The sequence below is a fragment of the Neofelis nebulosa genome, chromosome 2, assembly GCF_028018385.1.
Source record: "Neofelis nebulosa isolate mNeoNeb1 chromosome 2, mNeoNeb1.pri, whole genome shotgun sequence".
Lineage (NCBI taxonomy): Eukaryota > Metazoa > Chordata > Mammalia > Carnivora > Felidae > Neofelis > Neofelis nebulosa.
The window spans coordinates 88,219,496-88,237,126 of NC_080783.1; positions in this window are offsets into that span (position 1 = coordinate 88,219,496).

A 17,631-nucleotide genomic window follows, 5' to 3' on the forward strand; every position below is an offset into this window, starting at 1 on the left:
GAATCACTCAGGGATTCAGAGAGAGGGAAGTTGTCACTATCCCTATACCTAAAGGAACAACAGGAGAGGAAATACCTGGAACCCAGTGAAAATGAACAGTCACAGATCATGGAGAAGGAGACAGTCAACTGCCAAAATTTGTCTTGTGAGGAACAGATGGAGTGAGGTAAGGTATGGAGGGAGTGGGTGGAGAATATAAGTCAATATCTTGATGTATTTATCCTCTCTCTCTCTTATCTCTTGCCAGTGCTTCTTATTGTCCTAATCTAATCATAATCCAAAAGGCAAGAGAGCCTACCCAAATGAGGGAGTCTATGCGAGAAAGCCTCTAGGTCCAAAGCAACACTGAAATGAATAGATCTGGAGAGAAAAATGTGAACTATCAATCAAAAGCTCACATATCATTCTCATATTGAGGAAAAATATCTCATCCTTGCATCAACAAGGGTCTTCTTGGTTTCTACTGTGGTGTATAGTTCCCACTGATTTTTTAAAATGTTTATTTATTTTTGAGAGAGACAGAGAGACAGAGTGTGAGTAGGGGAGGGGCAGAATCGGAAACAGGCTCCAGGCTCCAAGCTGTCAGCACAGAGCCTGATGGGGGCTCAAACCTATGAACCGTGAGATCATGACCTGAGCTGAAGTCAGACGCTCAACCCGCTGAGCCACCCAGGCATCCCTGATTTTTAATCATGGACTTTTACTTCCATTGTTCAAGTTCTGGGTCCTGTGCCTTCTACCATTGTGAACATTTAGGGTTCCTGATCATTCCTCACCTCAGGTGTACGGCCCTTAGATGTCTCTGTGCTCTTCTTGGGGTGGAGGTGGAGGAACATTAAAATTCTTGTGATTCTCTGGGTACAAGAAAGTTTGGGGGGCAGTAGGGATCTCTTTCTGCCAGGTCATCCTCTGACATTCATTCTTGGAACTTGCGCCTTACAGGCTCCAGTATAAGAAAGTAAGATGTCAGTCCTTCTGCAATTAGTTCCTCACAAACTATTGGTCTTTGGTCAACTACTCCTGACATTAGCTTGGGAAGTGAAGACCAGTGGGGAAGGGTCAGGCCCTCCTTTGTGGACTTCAAAGTTATCTCATTTCCTTTCACAATTCTCTTTTCATTCCAAACCATGTATCTTTGTTTAGTTTGTAACAAGTAATTACTCTTACTGTATCATCTATTTTTTTCATGTGTGTTTATGGTATTAACTATGTGCTTTGATTTTTGGAGAAAAAACAAAAGTAAAAAATTATGTTAAAATATCAAAACTTTTTTTTCAAACAGGCCAGCTATTCAAATTCAAAAGTGCCTTATTTAAGACTATAGGATGACTTTGGTTACTATAGAGTTAACCTCCACTTTTTATTTGTTGTGTGGTATGATCAACTAATTATTAATTCATGTCAGCCAGGATTCGCTGTGGTTTTATTTTGTGCCAAGTGCCTAGATTAAAAAGTTTGATAAACTGGGGCTCTTGGGTGGCTCTGATGGTTAAGCAAATGGCTACTGATTTTGGCTCAGGTCATGACCTGACGGTTACGAGATCAAGCTCTACGTGGGTGTCTGCACTGGACTTGGAACCTGCTTAAGATTCTCTCTCTCCTTCTTCCTCTGTCCCTCTCTCACTCACACACTTGTGCATGTTCTCATTTTTTCAGAAAAAAATAAACAAAAAGTTTGATAAACCAAAATAAAAAGACTATACGATGAACTATGAGTATTTAAAACAGTGTCCTAAGAAACTTAGTTGGTTACTTTGCTTTCACTTGTGTCCCCCACCTCCCAATCCCCATTTAAACAGGCAATGGATGCCACTAAGTTATGGGTAGATCAAGGTGGCAAGAAAATAACCATGGAGAGAAAATCAAATCTGCTATCATTTCCCAATATTGTTGTGTCATATATAGTTGAGCAAATAGATTTGCTTTGGCAAGTTTTCCCCTTAGAATTGCAGAACGGCATACAGGTTAAAATTTACAGTGCAAAAGTGCTTACAGTTATGTGTCTATTTTCTAAGAAATAATTCTGTAATAATAGAAGCAATTTAAATACACCGTTATGTTACTTGTATACTGCACCTTCAAAAATGAATTAATAATAGTATCTGCATACACCTTCTGAATAAACATTACAAAGATATTCCTGTATCACATAAATCTTATCAACACAATAGATTCAGTAGAAGCTTTGGAATACCACAAAAAAAATGTTCTTATAGTTTCAACTCTCTTGATATCAACTCTACATTTATCTTTGCTTTAAAGTGACTGTCCACAGAAATAAGTCAGGGATTATGGATTATTTGACTGACCAGAGTCGTAGAAACATAACTTAACAACTATATTTGTGAAACTGTTCTCAGAGAATTTAAATGTTCTATTGAAATTAGATTTCTCAACAAGATAAAGAAAAGAAGGTCAAAGGATGTTTATATTCTGGAGCCCACAGAAGCACAACAGACACAGTATACTGTGGTAAACAGGGCCAGATAGGGCAAGGTTTATTACAATTACACTATTCATTTTCTATACTTTGCTACCTTGGCTACAGATCTTCTGAGAATTATTAATGGTTAATTACAAGTAAAAAGAATCTCCAAAAATTTAACAGGCCAACTGCCACTCTTTCAAATGCAAAAATTTAACTATTTAAGTCCCCTAAAGGTGTTTGTAAATGTTTGGCTGCTATAAATATAAACTATTACAAATATAATAGTTTAATAGTTAAGTATTTAAACTATGTGAATTATGAAATATATTAGTTCATCTAAATCATGTCTGTGAAAGAATTTATCAGCTTTCTGTAAATCATTCAATAATATTCAGATAGCAGGGGGTTTGCTGTTAAACAGAAAATATTTTGGCTTTTTTATTGCTATAGTGTATGAAAATAATAGTCTCCTCTTTCATATTTGATATATCTTATGCAAACACAATTAAACAATTGATCTTTTTGGACAATAATTAAGAGAGCTTCTCCAAACTGTTGCACTAAGCTATCCTTAGGTCAAACTCCAATTGCCTTCTCCCAAAACTAACCAACCAAGCAACCAACTAGGCAACAATTAGAACAAAACAAAGACAAAAATATCACTGGGTAAATAACCATCTAGAATAATAAATATGTAAATAAATAAGCAGTAATATCATGATATTCTCCAAACCTGTAAGTATGAACAATGCCATTCTTAAGCTAAGTCATTTGGAGAGATTTGATGTTTTAAAAAATAGGCTCTGTATAGATATAGATGGTAGATAGATACACAAATATATCTATACAGACAGATATATATATATACATATTATATGTGTATTTGTGTGTATCTAACCTCAGAGAATTACACTAACCGATTTCATTTCCATGACAAGTTTGAAGCGACAAAGTTACAGTGATGGAAAACATAATAGTGTGTGCCAGACATCGGAGTTAGAATAAGATGGTATTCTATTCTTAAGGCATAAGATGGTAATACGAAGGAGGTTTTGTTTGTGTATGGTAATGGAACAGTCTGTATCCTGAATGTGGTTTTGTTACTCAAATACATGTATGTGACAAACTTTCATAGAACCATTATCTCTACTCAGTGAGCGCCCGCACGCACACACACACACGCACGTACATGCAAAACAGAAGACCTTTCAATAAAGGTTTGTAACTGAATTAAATAGTATTGTCCCAACATCAGTTCTCTTATTTTGACAATGTACTGTGTTTATGTAAGTTACTATCATTGAAGAAGTTAGAGGAAGAGTACATGGGGAATTTCTGCACTCTTTTTGCAACTCCTTGTGAGTCCAATTCTTTCAAAATGAAGAGTTAATTTGCAAAATTGACCAAAGACTGACAAAGATATTTGAATTAGCAGCAAAGGTCATATAAAAGGTATTAAAACAATATTTTATAAGTTTAAAAAGCTAAATAGAGAATGAGTAGAAGTAAAATTGACCCAAATCAAACTTCTAGAGAAATGTTTGGGATGAAAATGAAAGTGTCTGAGATTAAGAAATACATTGCATTTTATAATTGTACTGTGATTATGTAAGAGAGAGTATATTTTATGGAATTGCTTGTTTGATATTATTTCAAAACATTTATTTAAAAGAGAAAAAATAGGCTTAGAATTAGTACATGATTTATCCATGGTCTTATAGACATTGAATGTCAGAGGCTACCCAGTATTCTTGCCAGAGCGATACACTGTCTTAAAGTGACTCCCTTTCTTTTTCCTTTTTTAAAATTTAATTAGGTTCCTTTTCTTACATTAGATGACTTACTTAAGCTCAGGCTATATTTTCACTGAGAAGACATGAATCCATATACAAATTGAAGTTCTTCAAGTTGTCAGCTCCCTCTTATACAAGATAAGTATAACTGAAGTATGCTGGCTTCATATATTCTATATGATTTATTCCAATGAATGATCTAAGAATTTTTAGTAAATTATTGTATTGTTGATCTCCTGCCAGGCTTGTCTGTTACTATAAAATCTGAAAATTATGTTTCTGAACTCTGAGTAGAAACCTAGTATTGATGGCAAGGAATTGTATGACTCCATGACAACACTGTCCTAAAAATGTTAACAAATGTTCCCCACATGATGGTATTTCTTCAACAGAAACCTCATGAGATGGTCATCTTTCAGTAGATTTGCTTTAAGGGCCATTAAATTCAAGATGTGGTTTCATTTTATGCCATAGTTGAATAAAAATATGCAATTTATGAGATTTTAAAAAAAATCATGGCCATTAAAGGGAATTCAATTTGACTGTAAATAAAGCTCTTTTAATAATCACACACTGTGTTTCAGGCACTGTTCTAAACATTTTATGTTCATTATCTTATTTAATTGAATGACTTCTTTCAACAGTGATACTCTTGGCCATTATAAAGATAAAGAATCTCAGATTAGAAACACTAAAGTAATTTGGTCCAAATTACACAGCTAGTACATGGGAAAACTGGGATTTAATCCATGCTCTGTCTGACAAGAAACTTTACCATTACTGCATACATCCATGCCTCTGTACTCTGCCTGAATGAACAATTCGTTTGGATGTTTCATAGACAACGCAGATTCAATCAGTAGTGAGAAAATCTGGTATTTTGTTTGTTTATTTTGTTGTTTTTTAAGGGTGTATCCTCATCTTCTTTTCTTTCTTTTTTTATTTCAGGTTTTTATTTAAATTCTAGTTAGTTAACATATAGGGTAAAATAGGTTTCAGGTGTAGAACTTAGTGATCATCACTCACATATAACACCCAGTGTTCATCAAATGGGCCACAATGATTTGTGACTCCTAGATTTTGCAGACACTATTTGTGCGTACCTAACCATAATTTCTGCCCTATCGCTCTGGCTAATGAGAGCCCAGTTTCCTTCAGGTAAAGTCAAAATTTGTATGTGTATACCCTGATGTTCTCATTCCCTTTGCTACTAAGTAATTTAAAGTAAGCATATAACCTAGTCTAGCCAATGAGATGTGAAGGATGTACTGGGTATGTATGAGAAAAATTTTCCTGATCTTAAAGAAGCACTTTTTCTACTTTTAGATGACAAGGTGATGTCTTCAACAGCTTTGCCCATAAAAGGTGTGAGCCAAAGGATCAAGGTGACATTCTGAAGTTGGAGGAGCAGAAAGTTTCACAGAATCTGTGTCCTTGATGATATTGCTGAGCCACTGAATTAACAATCTTAGAGCCAAACTATTCCTAGACTCCTGGTATGAGATAACAGATACCTTCACTGTTTAAGCCATATTGTCTCTTACCAAAATGTTTTTTACCACTTTCAGCCAAATCATCCTAACTAATAAAAATTCTCACTGATGTAAGATCAGGTTGTTATCTCAATAATTTATACTGGAACCTCATCCTTTTTGTTGTGTCTTCCGAGATCCTCAAAAATGGCCAAAGCTGACATAAACATGTTTCCAAAGTGACTGTGACTTTTTGGTTTTGTCTTTCTTTACCTATAAATCCCAGGGCATTAATATGTCTGCTAGTGATCCCGTGCATTTATCTCTGGCTATATCAATCACCATTCAGACTTACAATTTTCTGTCTTATGATGAGAGCTTTTAAGATCAACTGCTTTAGCAACTTTCAAATATACAATACAGCATTATTAACTTCATTCACCATGCTGTACATTACATCCCCATAACATTTATTATAAAACTGGGAGTTTGGAAAGGCTTATTTCTTTAAGTGCTTGACTAATAAAAAAAAAGTGCCTAGGTTTAGAGACTCTGAGATTCATACTGACATAATTATATAGGTTTTTACTGCATGACACTCATCCTCACAGAATGCATAGATACTTTGAGGGTGGGGCACTCAGCTAGATTTAGTGGACTCAGGCTTGGCTTCAGCATGCATCTCAACAAATAGCTAAGAGTTATTAGCCAACTCTTGTCCCTATTGTTGGATGTAGTCTACATTGATAACTTCATTCATTTATTGGATATTTTCTTTTCTTTTTTTTCCTCCTTTTTAAAGTTTATTTATTTGTGAGGGGCAGAAAAAGAGGGTGCTCAAGTAGGGGAAGGTAGAGAGAAAGGGAGAGAGAGAGAATCCAAAACAGGCTCTGCACTGTCAGTGCAGAGCCTGACGTGGGGTTCAAACCTACAAACTGTGAGATCATGACCTGAGCTGAAACCAAGAGTCAGATGCTCAACCTACTGAGCCACCTAAGCTCCCCATTTTCTTGGAGATTTTCTCTCAGGCCCTCAGTTTGTACTTCCTAAAATCAGGTTACTATGTTCTTCTTCTCCATCAGACATGTATGCATAGATATGGATTTCTACCAGTGTCCATGTTCAAGTTCTTTCCTGTAAAGGCTCTATGTCCCAGTACCTCGGGGTATGTGACTTGACTCCTGTTTGTGTGCTCAGGTGTTACTTGCCCAAGGGATATTTAATACCACTAACAGAGTTGCTATTTTTGTGAACAAGCAAGGAATTAGCCACGCAATTAAAAGATTTAAACATCACTATAGTATCAGTGTATACGACAAAATAAATATAGAGAAAGACTGGAGGCAGAGTGATCGGTGGATTATTGTCATAATCCTGGTGAGAAATAATGATAGCTTGAACTAAAGCTAGGGCATTAAAAGACACAGCAGAGAGAGCCAATCTGAGAGAGATTTTTATTGTCAAATTAAATATGGGGCGTGAGGAAAAGGGAAAAATCTAGAATGCCCCCAGATTTCAGTCTGATTTATATAAATTCACTCTCTATTTACCTCTGGTCTCCAGAAAGTTATGTTTAATTAAGAGGTGGCAGTGGTTTAGGATACCTTATAGAGATCAAGATGACCTAAGTAGCCCAATGTACACAATGTGAGACCAAAAGAAATTATAGCCATGCTCAGGGGATTATCTCAGGACTCTAAATAAAATGATGCAATGAAACTAAATAAGTGTAATGCACTCTGCTTGTCCTTTCTACCCCGTTTGGCTCTTCAGGGGAATATTTATTTGTGAGGGAATGCTAATACATATTATGCTGAAAGTGTTTACTTCCAACACATACTTGTGTCCTCTTTTTTTTTTTTTTTTTAACGTTTATTTATTTTTGGGACAGAGAGACAGAGCATGAACAGGGGAGGGGCAGAGAGAGAGGGAGACACAGAATCTGAGATGGGCTCCAGGCTCTGAGCTGTCAGCACAGAGCCCGACGTGGGGCTCGAACTCACGGATCGTGAGATCATGACTTGAGCCCAAGTTGGCCACTTAACCGACTGAGCCACCCAGGCGCCCCTATGTCCTCTTAATCTATAATGTAATGGAAGAAGAGAAAAGGTTGTGGAAGCAATGAAAATATACAGAATTTGTATTCAAGGTTCATCTGAATTTTATAAGCCAAATAGATTTTCTAGAGATATAAGGATCTTTTAAAACTATTTCAGTATGGGATAGTTTGGGGTTTCACAAACAAGCCAGGATACATTTTCACAAGTAAAGAGAGTCTCATTTTTTTCCTATGGTTGTGCACTAAAGTAAGCAGTTATGTCTATTCAAAAATACAAGGATACAGAAATTTCAGGCCTAACAGCTGCTCATAAAATTGAGTAGTATTTGTATGGTCATCTCCAGGTGCCTGTCTCAACAGTATTATAGCTAGTGCTTGGTCCCATGTCTTAAAGGAAGAAAAAAAATCTACTGACCCAAGTGTTGATGGGGTCTACTGTTTATAATTCTTCTTTCATCACCTAATCTTTAAAAAATAAATCATTGTGCTTTCCCACCTAAGAATGTGAGAAATACTTTTTGCCCAGTGAATGGAAATGAAGAGCTGGTTGAATTTTGATAATTACTCTCTCACTCTCAACCTGTGCTGATGGTAGCCTCCATAATGTGTGAAAAAGATTTTTTAGTTTCAAAGAAGATCATCTCATTCTTCCCTCAGGTCTGACAGGTTTACCAGTGAGCTTGTTATGACTTCTCTTTGCATCATGACACTTTGATTTAATCATCCCTAGAATGCAATTGTCTGAGATGAATCTGAAAGAGGTTTTGTAAAATGTTCCTGAATTTGACTCTTTGGGGCTGGGAAGTTGTTTTGTCATTCTCGTTGTTCAGAAATGGATCAACCTCTTTGAAGGCGATGGTGCAAGTGATGTAAATGTACTCATTGTATTTGTGAGATTCATTAAAATCGCAACGGTGACATTTCCAAACACATGTAGTGTTCATATTTTATATTCAATAAGTTCTGTGATCTTTACCCCATATAATGCTATTATTTATGCACACTTTCCATTTTTCAGAAATGTGCTATTCTTTTCCTTCCACATTGTTTGTCGGGATTTCAGAGGACAGTCAAGAATCTACCTGGACATATTCTGGTAATGACAAGGAAACTTCCCTGAAGGGAGACCCGAAGCTGTATACTCCATTGAATAAATCCCTGTGGAGTGAGAAACGGTGATTGGCAGCAGCTGACCAGGACACTTGCATTCTTTCAGTGATTGTTTCCTGAACACGCAAATTCCTTAGGTGAGTGCAAAACACTTAGTATTTCATAAATGCCAAAGGTGCCAGTCGTAGTGGGAATTGGCTTTTAGGAAATAGCTTACCCCTAGAGAATGCAACGAAAGCATCTCATGTGTTTACCATTTGTGAAAATGCACCTTTTGAATGATTTCTGTGTTGCTATATTTATGCCACTGGACTTTTTGCTGGTAGCTGCCCTATTGCCCTTTAGTGTCCCAAGTGAGAGAAAAAGAAACTAAGATTTTCTCTCTCTTATTAGCACATCGTATGTTCAGTGTTCTGCTGCTGGGTTTTGTAGCTGTCTCCTGAATCCACACATCTGCCTCCAGTGACTAGAACTAACAAAAGGAACCCCAAGATGGCTGTCAGGATCCTGCCTTCCTCTGCTACTCATGCTAGGAAGTGGCAGGCCAAAAATCATAATTGCATGGCAAGATTCTGCCTGAAACCTATCAGAAAAAGTGGTGTGATTCTCATCACCTTTCTAACCAAGGTTGAACCAATGACTCTGTATTTATTGTAGAAGTGCATTCATTCACCTTTGGTGGTGGTTCATAACTTCTGTGCACATGAATAAATGTTGTGCTCTTGGTTCAAAGAGTAACCAGGTCTTAAAGGTAAAGTATAAATTAAGATGTGTCATGAAGTATTGGAATTTTTCTGAAATCTAAATGAGATCATAAATAACAGATGAAATGCAATGGCTTAGAACTTAAGCGTAAATGACTGTATAGAGATCTGAATTTCCAATTACATTCAGATAAGCATGACAAAATTTGGTCCATCAGTGTATTGAAAACTGTGGTCAGCCTGGCTCTGGGTCAATTCTATCATTTTAGTAATTCTCCATGGTGTGTGTGTGTGTGTGTGTGTGTGTGTGTGTGTGCATATGTGCGCATGTGTGTATTCCTGTATGCATGTATGTGTGTGTGAGTGTGTGTTTTAAGGATGAATTGCTGGCAGAAAGAATAACAGTCTGTTATGGACCAACTTGACAGCCTATAATCAGTTATGCTGATGCTATATCACATAACTGTGAGTTCCCCACACTTACATTCAGTTAAAATATGGGAAATAGAGATCTGAGATTCTCCTGTAGAAATTAACAGAAAAGCAGTGCATAATTAACCAAACTGTGGTGTGCAAAGCTTCAAAGTCAAAATAACATCCAAGACATAAGAACTGACTAAAGAAGCTGTTTAGGTACAAAATGACTTATCAGTACATTTCATAATAGCCTTGCCTGTTGCTCATGATCTCCACTTTAGAAACAAATGCAAATAACTACACAAACACGATAGGTGGTAAGTAGAATAGTGACCCTTGCTTCACAAAGATGTTCACACTCTAATCCCTGGCACCTGTGAATCTGTTATTTTTCCATGGCAAACATAGTTTTAAGATTTGATTATGAATGCAGACCTTGACATTATCCTGAGATGGGGAGATTATTTTGTATTATTCAGTTGGTCCAATCATATCATGAATCTTTAAAAGTGGAGACCTATCCTGGCTGGGTTAGAAGATGAAAAGGAAAGAATGACAGATTTTTAGCATGGACAGGACTGGACCATGGCTGATGGATTTAAAGATGGAAGAAGGGGCCACCAGCCAAGGAATCCAGGTGGAATCTAGAAGCTGGGACAGCTGTCAGTTGACTGCCAGCAAGCAAACTGGGATCTCAGTATTACAACTGCAAGAATTTGAATTGTGCCAAGACCCAAATGATCAAAGAAATGGATTCAAAACCTGATGTCTCCAGAAAGAAACGGAGTCCTGCTGTCACCTTGATTTTAGTTCTGTGAGTTCCATGTAGACTTCTAGCCTGCAGAACTGTAAAACGATAAAGTTCTATTAAGTCACTTTGTTGCAGTTTGATACAGTAGTGAAAGGAAACTCTTACACTGCTCTACAGACCAGACATCTACCTATCTCATCCCTCTATCTAAATATGTGTATCTATCATCTATCCGTCACCTATCTTGCAGTGGTTTTGAAACCTCACAGTATGGCATCACATTTGTGCTTCAGACATTCTTTGAAAGAAAGGAGGGAGCAAGCAATTGGCCCTTCAGGTGCTCACTGCATTTCAAAAGCAGTCCTTCTCCTTTTCTACATAATTTGAATAATGGACCATTCTGGTCAAGAAAATCCTAAAAACTTATTTTTCCTTCCCTTCTCCTGTGTTCATCTATTTTGTTTCTTAAATTCCACACACGAATGAAATCATATGAATTTGTCTTTTTCTAACTGACTTATTTTGCTTACTGTGATACACTCTAGTTCCATCCACATTGTTGCAAATGGCAAGATTCATTCTTTTTGATTGCCAAGTAATTTTCCATTGTGTGTGTGTGTGTGTGTGTGTATATATATATATATATATATATATATTATATAAATATATATATGCCACATCTTTTTAATGTTTATTTATTTTTGAGACAGACAGAGACAGAGACAGAGACAGAGACAGAATGCGAGCAGGGGAGAGGCAGAGAGAGAGGGAGACATAGAATCCAAAGCAGGCTTCAGGCTGTAAGCTATCAGCACAGAGCCCAATGTGGGGCTTGGACTCACGAGCTGTGAGATCATGACCTGAGTCGAAGTCAGATGCTCAACAAACTAAGCCACCCAGGTGCCCCATATATCACATCTTCCTTCTCCGTTCAGCAGTTGATGGATATTTGGGCTCTTTCCATAATTTGGCTAATATTGATAGTGCTGCTATAAACATTGGGTACATGTACCCCTTTGAATCAGCATTTTTATATCCTTTGAATAAATACCTAAACAGAGAGGGAGGCAAACTGTAAGAGACTCTTAAATATAGAGAACAAACTGAGGGTTGCTGGAGGGGTGGTGGGTGGGGGTAATGGGTAAATGGGTGATGGGCATTAAGGAGGGCACTTGTTGGGATGAGCACTGGGTGTTATAGGTAAGTGATAAATCACTAGGTTCTACTCCTGAAACCAATACTACATTGTATGTTAACTAACTTGAATTTAAATAAATAAATTTTAAATGGGAAAAACTTAGGGGTGCCTAGGTGGCTCAGTCAGTCAAATGCCTGACTCTTGATTTCTGCTCAGGTCATGATCTCATGGGTTCATGAGTTCAAGCCCCATGTTGGGCTCTGCGCTGGTCTGCTTGAGGTTCCCTCTTTCTCTCTCCTGCACTGCTTGCTCTCCCTTTCTCTCTCAAAATAAATAAATAAACTTTAAAGAAAAAAGGAAAAACTTAACTACACTGTTTTTGCATTTTTTAAATCTTATTGAATGAGTTAAAAACAGCGAATAAAAGTATTGGTTTTAATGATGAGGACTACAGCTCTTATAACCTAGATACACTTGGGGTGAAAGTTGAAATTCATTAGGAGAATTGAAAGTGGAGAATATTTTGACCCAAATACATGTTCATTAGACTTAAGCCTGTCAACTGTGTGTTTAGTTGTGAAGAGCAAGAACAGAGTAAGAAATGTATGAAATGCTTGAAATATAGCAGGAAAGATCACATCTAAAATGTGATATGCAATTAGAGATTTTATATTTTAAGCTTCTGGGAAGGGCTCCCCTTCTTTAAAACATGCAAGCCATATGACTTAGAAAGTTAAATCAAACACATTTTCAGCATACTAATACAAGAGATATCTAAAAAGAGGACGCTTCAATTGGAAGAGAGGTTTTCAGGAAAGCAGTAAAAAGGCAGCCAGTTAGAAAAACAAACAGTGGCAGTGTGCCTAAGCCTCAGGGAAGAGGGAATGTGCTCTAGGCCACAAGTAATCACAGAGTCTTTGCAGCAAGTCTGTCTTACTTGGAAGAGATATAAATCAGGTCCTTATGGCTCAATGGTACTATTACTTTATACTGCAACAATGATCTTTCTGATAATAATCAGCCTTTATATGTAAGGTCTGCCTGAAGCGATTGAAAATGCTGATCAGTATGTGACAAACTGAGTGGTCATATCTCTCATTATAAATAGATAGCTTCTCTTTCTCTCTCTTTCTCTCAAGAGAAAAAGATAGATAGCTGGATACATTTTAGAGATACACAAATATATAGGATGTAGATAGATATAGATATGTATATAGTGAGTTGTATAGATATGGACATAAATATATAGATAAATATAGATATATCCACAAATAAACATATATATCAGTCTCCAGGTCTTTCTCAACTGGAGTATCATGAGAGATTTAGGTCCTGTTGCCCTAAGGCATCCACTGAAGGTTATGACTTTATCTTTTCACTTCTGCATTTAAATGGTATGCACTGAAACAAGAAAACAGTCACTCAAAACATTTCCTACGTTCTGTTGTTCAAATGTGGAACCTTAGTTGAGAAACCTCAGTTAAGATGATTGATTAGCACAAATTACCTTGCCACCCAAATTCCTCAAATTTCCTGGTCTGCAAACCTGTGAGCCACCTCTGTATGTTGATTTATGTTATCTCTACCACTAAACATTACATCCCCAATGATCACATACTTTCTTTTCCCCAAGTTCTGTACATTTTTCTTCCTTTGTAGAACCTAAACACCTAATGGACAAATATTACTAACTAGGCTAAATTATTCTTTGATTATCAAACCTCATTGGGTATGCCCAGTTTGCCTCACCTGGTGCTAGATGCTAGGTGGACAAAGACAAGTATCTTTATCCTCTTAAGAACTCATGGTCTACAGGTTTTTCTTGACCAATAATGGGATTATATCATTATTCATAAGTTCATGCTATTGTAAGTCAAAAATGCACTTACTACACCTAACTTACTGAATACCGTAGCTTAGCCCAGCCTACCTTAAATGTGCTCAGAAAACTTGCATTAGCCTACAGTTGGAAAAAATCATCTACCACAAAGTCTGTTTTATAATAATATGTTAATTCTCTCAAATGGTTTATCGAGTACTGTAATGAAAGTAAAAACAGAATGATTTTCTGGGTACAGAATGGCTGCAAGTGTATCGGTTATTCACCCTCATGATCTGGTGGCTGACTGGGAGCTGTGGCTCGCTGCCCTGCTCGACAACATGAGAAAGCATTGGAATGGGTATCACCATCTGGGAAGAGATCAAAATTCAGAATTCGAAGTACGATCTCTACTGAATCATATAGCTTTCACACCATCATCAAAAAATCCTAAGTCAAAGCATCATAAACCAGGGACCATCTGTAGTGGGTTCAATAACTAGTCCTGACATTACTGCTAATTTTCAATTTATCCACAGTGAATTTCACTAAAGGTTTCTTTCTTTTTGTAATAGAAAACAAAAACAAAAACATAGAGTGTATTCTTAGCCATACATTTTTTGTTATATTATTATCAAAAGTTATTATAAAACCATGTTGAACATGAAACTCAAGTGAAATTAAATTCTTTTAAGTTGTTTTGAATTTTGACTAATTTAATGGCTCTTTCATTTCCATATCAAACATGTACAGGGTGGATTTAATCATCCAATTTTTTCTCACTGAGACCTGATTGTCAAATGGAGTCAATTCATAACATCTATTTTTATATTGTTTGCCCCAGAATCCTAAGCATGTTTAGACAGGTCATAACCGGCATATTTAAGTCTCTAAGTAACTCCGTAGAAATGCCACAAACATCCTTAAAATTACACATGTAAGGGTCTTTTCCTCCTAGAACTTTGCATATAGAAAAATAATGGCTTATAAACCTAGGTACTGAAGTGCAAAACCACCTGAACATTGTTTTAATTCGCCAGAACTAATAAATCTTAACTTTTATTTCTTATTTTAGCAGTTAAATAATGAAGCTGAAGACCGCAAAAGAGCTTTGTTCGTTTAACTTTACAAAAAAGGGTTTTTTGTTTTGTTGACTTATTTTACGTGAGTGGATTATGGATTTTTTGGTTCAGTGCCTCAAGGGGAAAATAGTATTTGAAGTTAAAATGCATTCTGAGTGCACGTGGTAGCATGTTCAGAAACAGTGATCGAGATGTACAGGTAGTGATGTAGGTAGACCTTAAAAACATGGTACTGAGAGAAAGAAATTAAAAATGCACAAAAATATGTATTTTATAAGAATGTATATACACAAAAATATGTATTTTAAAAATAGTGATACTATAGCTCTGTTTTACTATATATCTATCAGTCTATCTATCTAATCTATCTATTTACCTTACCAACTACCTGTCTATAACATGTTAAAATGGTTGCCTTTCTTGCTGGGTAGAGAAATGAGAGTAGGGAATTGGGACAAAAGAGAATCAAAATTAAAATAAAACAAAAGAGGAGACACCCAGATTGAAGCAAGTCAAAAAATTAGGTATATAATTAATATAACTCTCTGTTTCTCAGGTCCAGAAAGACAAATACATAAAAAAATAAATAAGTAAAACAGTAAGTCCCTAATTTAAAACAAAAATGTAAACTTTCACACAGTTAACTTTGGTGCATTATCTATGGCACAATTTTTGCGAATAGTGGCAACTGCAACATTGAAACACACCTCAGCCCCTTTTATATTTTTCTCAGAAATGCAATTATACTCAATATTTTATGGGGTCTGGGGACACAAATTTATCAGCAACCGCTAGACTAGATAAAGGAGTTCCAAGAACACATCTCACTTAAACTCTGCTAATTCTCCTCTTCAGTTGTGTCTGTGAATTTTTTCCTGCCAAAAGAAGACCTCCATCTTTCCATAGCCCAGATTTAGTGCTCAACCTCTATTCCACGGTTCCAAGCAGTTCAGCTGGCAAAGAGGCAATGTGGTATGGGGGTAGAGGGGGTAAAGAGGGAATGGGGAGGCAGCGAAGATGGGCAGCAGAGGGGGGTAGTCAGGATAGTGCTCTAGAAAGTGTGCAGTACAGTCACATTGCCTCAGTTCAAATCTCAGGTCTGCTACTGACTAGTTGTGTGTCCCTGGTAAAATTACTTAACTTCAGTGTGTCTGTAAAATGAATGGAGTAATTTTACTTGTCTTACATTGTTATTTTGAGGTTTGAGGTTTTTTTTTTGCATAGAAAATAGTGCCTGACACAGAAAGTCTTCCATATATGTTAGTTACAATAATTACTCATTTCAATAATAAACTTGCATCTCATTTAACAAACCAAAAGCTTTGCAGTTAGTAATCCCGCCCTTTTTAGGAGACAGCAGAAAGGTCAATTGCATTGCTACTCAAGTTGTGCTATTCAAGTTGTGTTGGTCTGCAAATTGGTTGTCATCAATCTGTGATAAGTACAGAAATTTAAAGCATTTAGAACCTTGTATAGCAATATAACATAACCTAATAAAAATATCACATTTTACATGTCATATTATTTCATTTTTCTATTGATTTATTTTATTATTATTATTATTTTCAAGAATTGGTCTACAGTGATTTAGGATTAAAAAGAAAACACTGGCCTTTTACCGCATATAGTTTAAGAAGCACTGATCTGTAGTTATTCTTTTGTCTTATGAAAGTTTTATCAGATTCTTCCAAATACATACAACATTACAAATTAAATTACACAACTGTATAGGGAAGATGGCGGCGTAGGAGGACGCTGGGCTCACCGCGCGTCCTGCTAATCACTTAGATTCCACCTACACCTGCCTAAAACCCAGAAAACCGCCAGAGGATTAGCAGAACGGAGTCTCCGGAGCCAAGCACAGACGAGAGGCCCACGGAAGAGGGTAGGAAGGGCGGCGAGGCGGTGCGCGCTCCACGGACTGGCGGGAGGGAGCCGGGGCGGAGGGGCGGCTCGCCGGCCAAGCAGAGCCCCCGAGTCGGGCTGGCAAAAGCAGAGGGGCCGGACGGACTGTGTTCTGACAGCAAGCGCGACTTAGCGTCTGGGAGGTCATAAGTTAACAGCTCTGCTCAGAAAGCGGGAAGGCTGGAGGACAAAGGGAGGGAGAGCTGCTGAGCCCCCGGACGGACGGCAGAGCTCAGCTTGGCGGGGAACAAAGGCGCTCGCCAGCGCCATCTCCCCCGCCCATCGCCCAGCCAAAATCCCAAAGAGAACCAGTTCCTGCCAGGGAACTTGCTCGCTCCGCGCAAACACCCAACTCTGTGCTTCTGCGGAGCCAAACCTCCGGCAGCGGATCTGACTCCCTCCCGCTGCCACAGGGCCCCTCCTGAAGTGGATCACCTAAGGAGATGCGAGCTAAGCCTGCCCCTCCCGCCCCCGTGCACCTTGCCTACCCACCCCAGCTAATACGCCAGATCCCCAGCACCACAAGCCTGGCAGTGTGCAAGTAGCCCAGACGGGCCACGCCACCCCACAGTGAATCCCGCCCCTAGGAGAGGGGAAGAGAAGGCACTCACCAGTCTGACTGTGGCCCCAGCAGTGGGCTGGGGGCAGACATCAGGTCGGACTGAGGCCCCGCCCACCAACTCCAGTTATACACCACAGCACAGGGGAAGTGCCCTGCAGGTCCTCACCACTCCAGGGACTATCCAAAATGACCAAACGGAAGAATTCCCCTCAGAAGAATCTCCAGGAAATAACAACAGCTAATGAACTGATCAAAAAGGACTTAAATAATATAACAGAAAGTGAATTTAGAATAATAGTCATAAAATTAATCGCTGGGCTTGAAAACAGTATACAGGACAGCAGAGAATCTCTTGCTACAGAGATCAAGGGACTAAGGAACAGTCACGAGG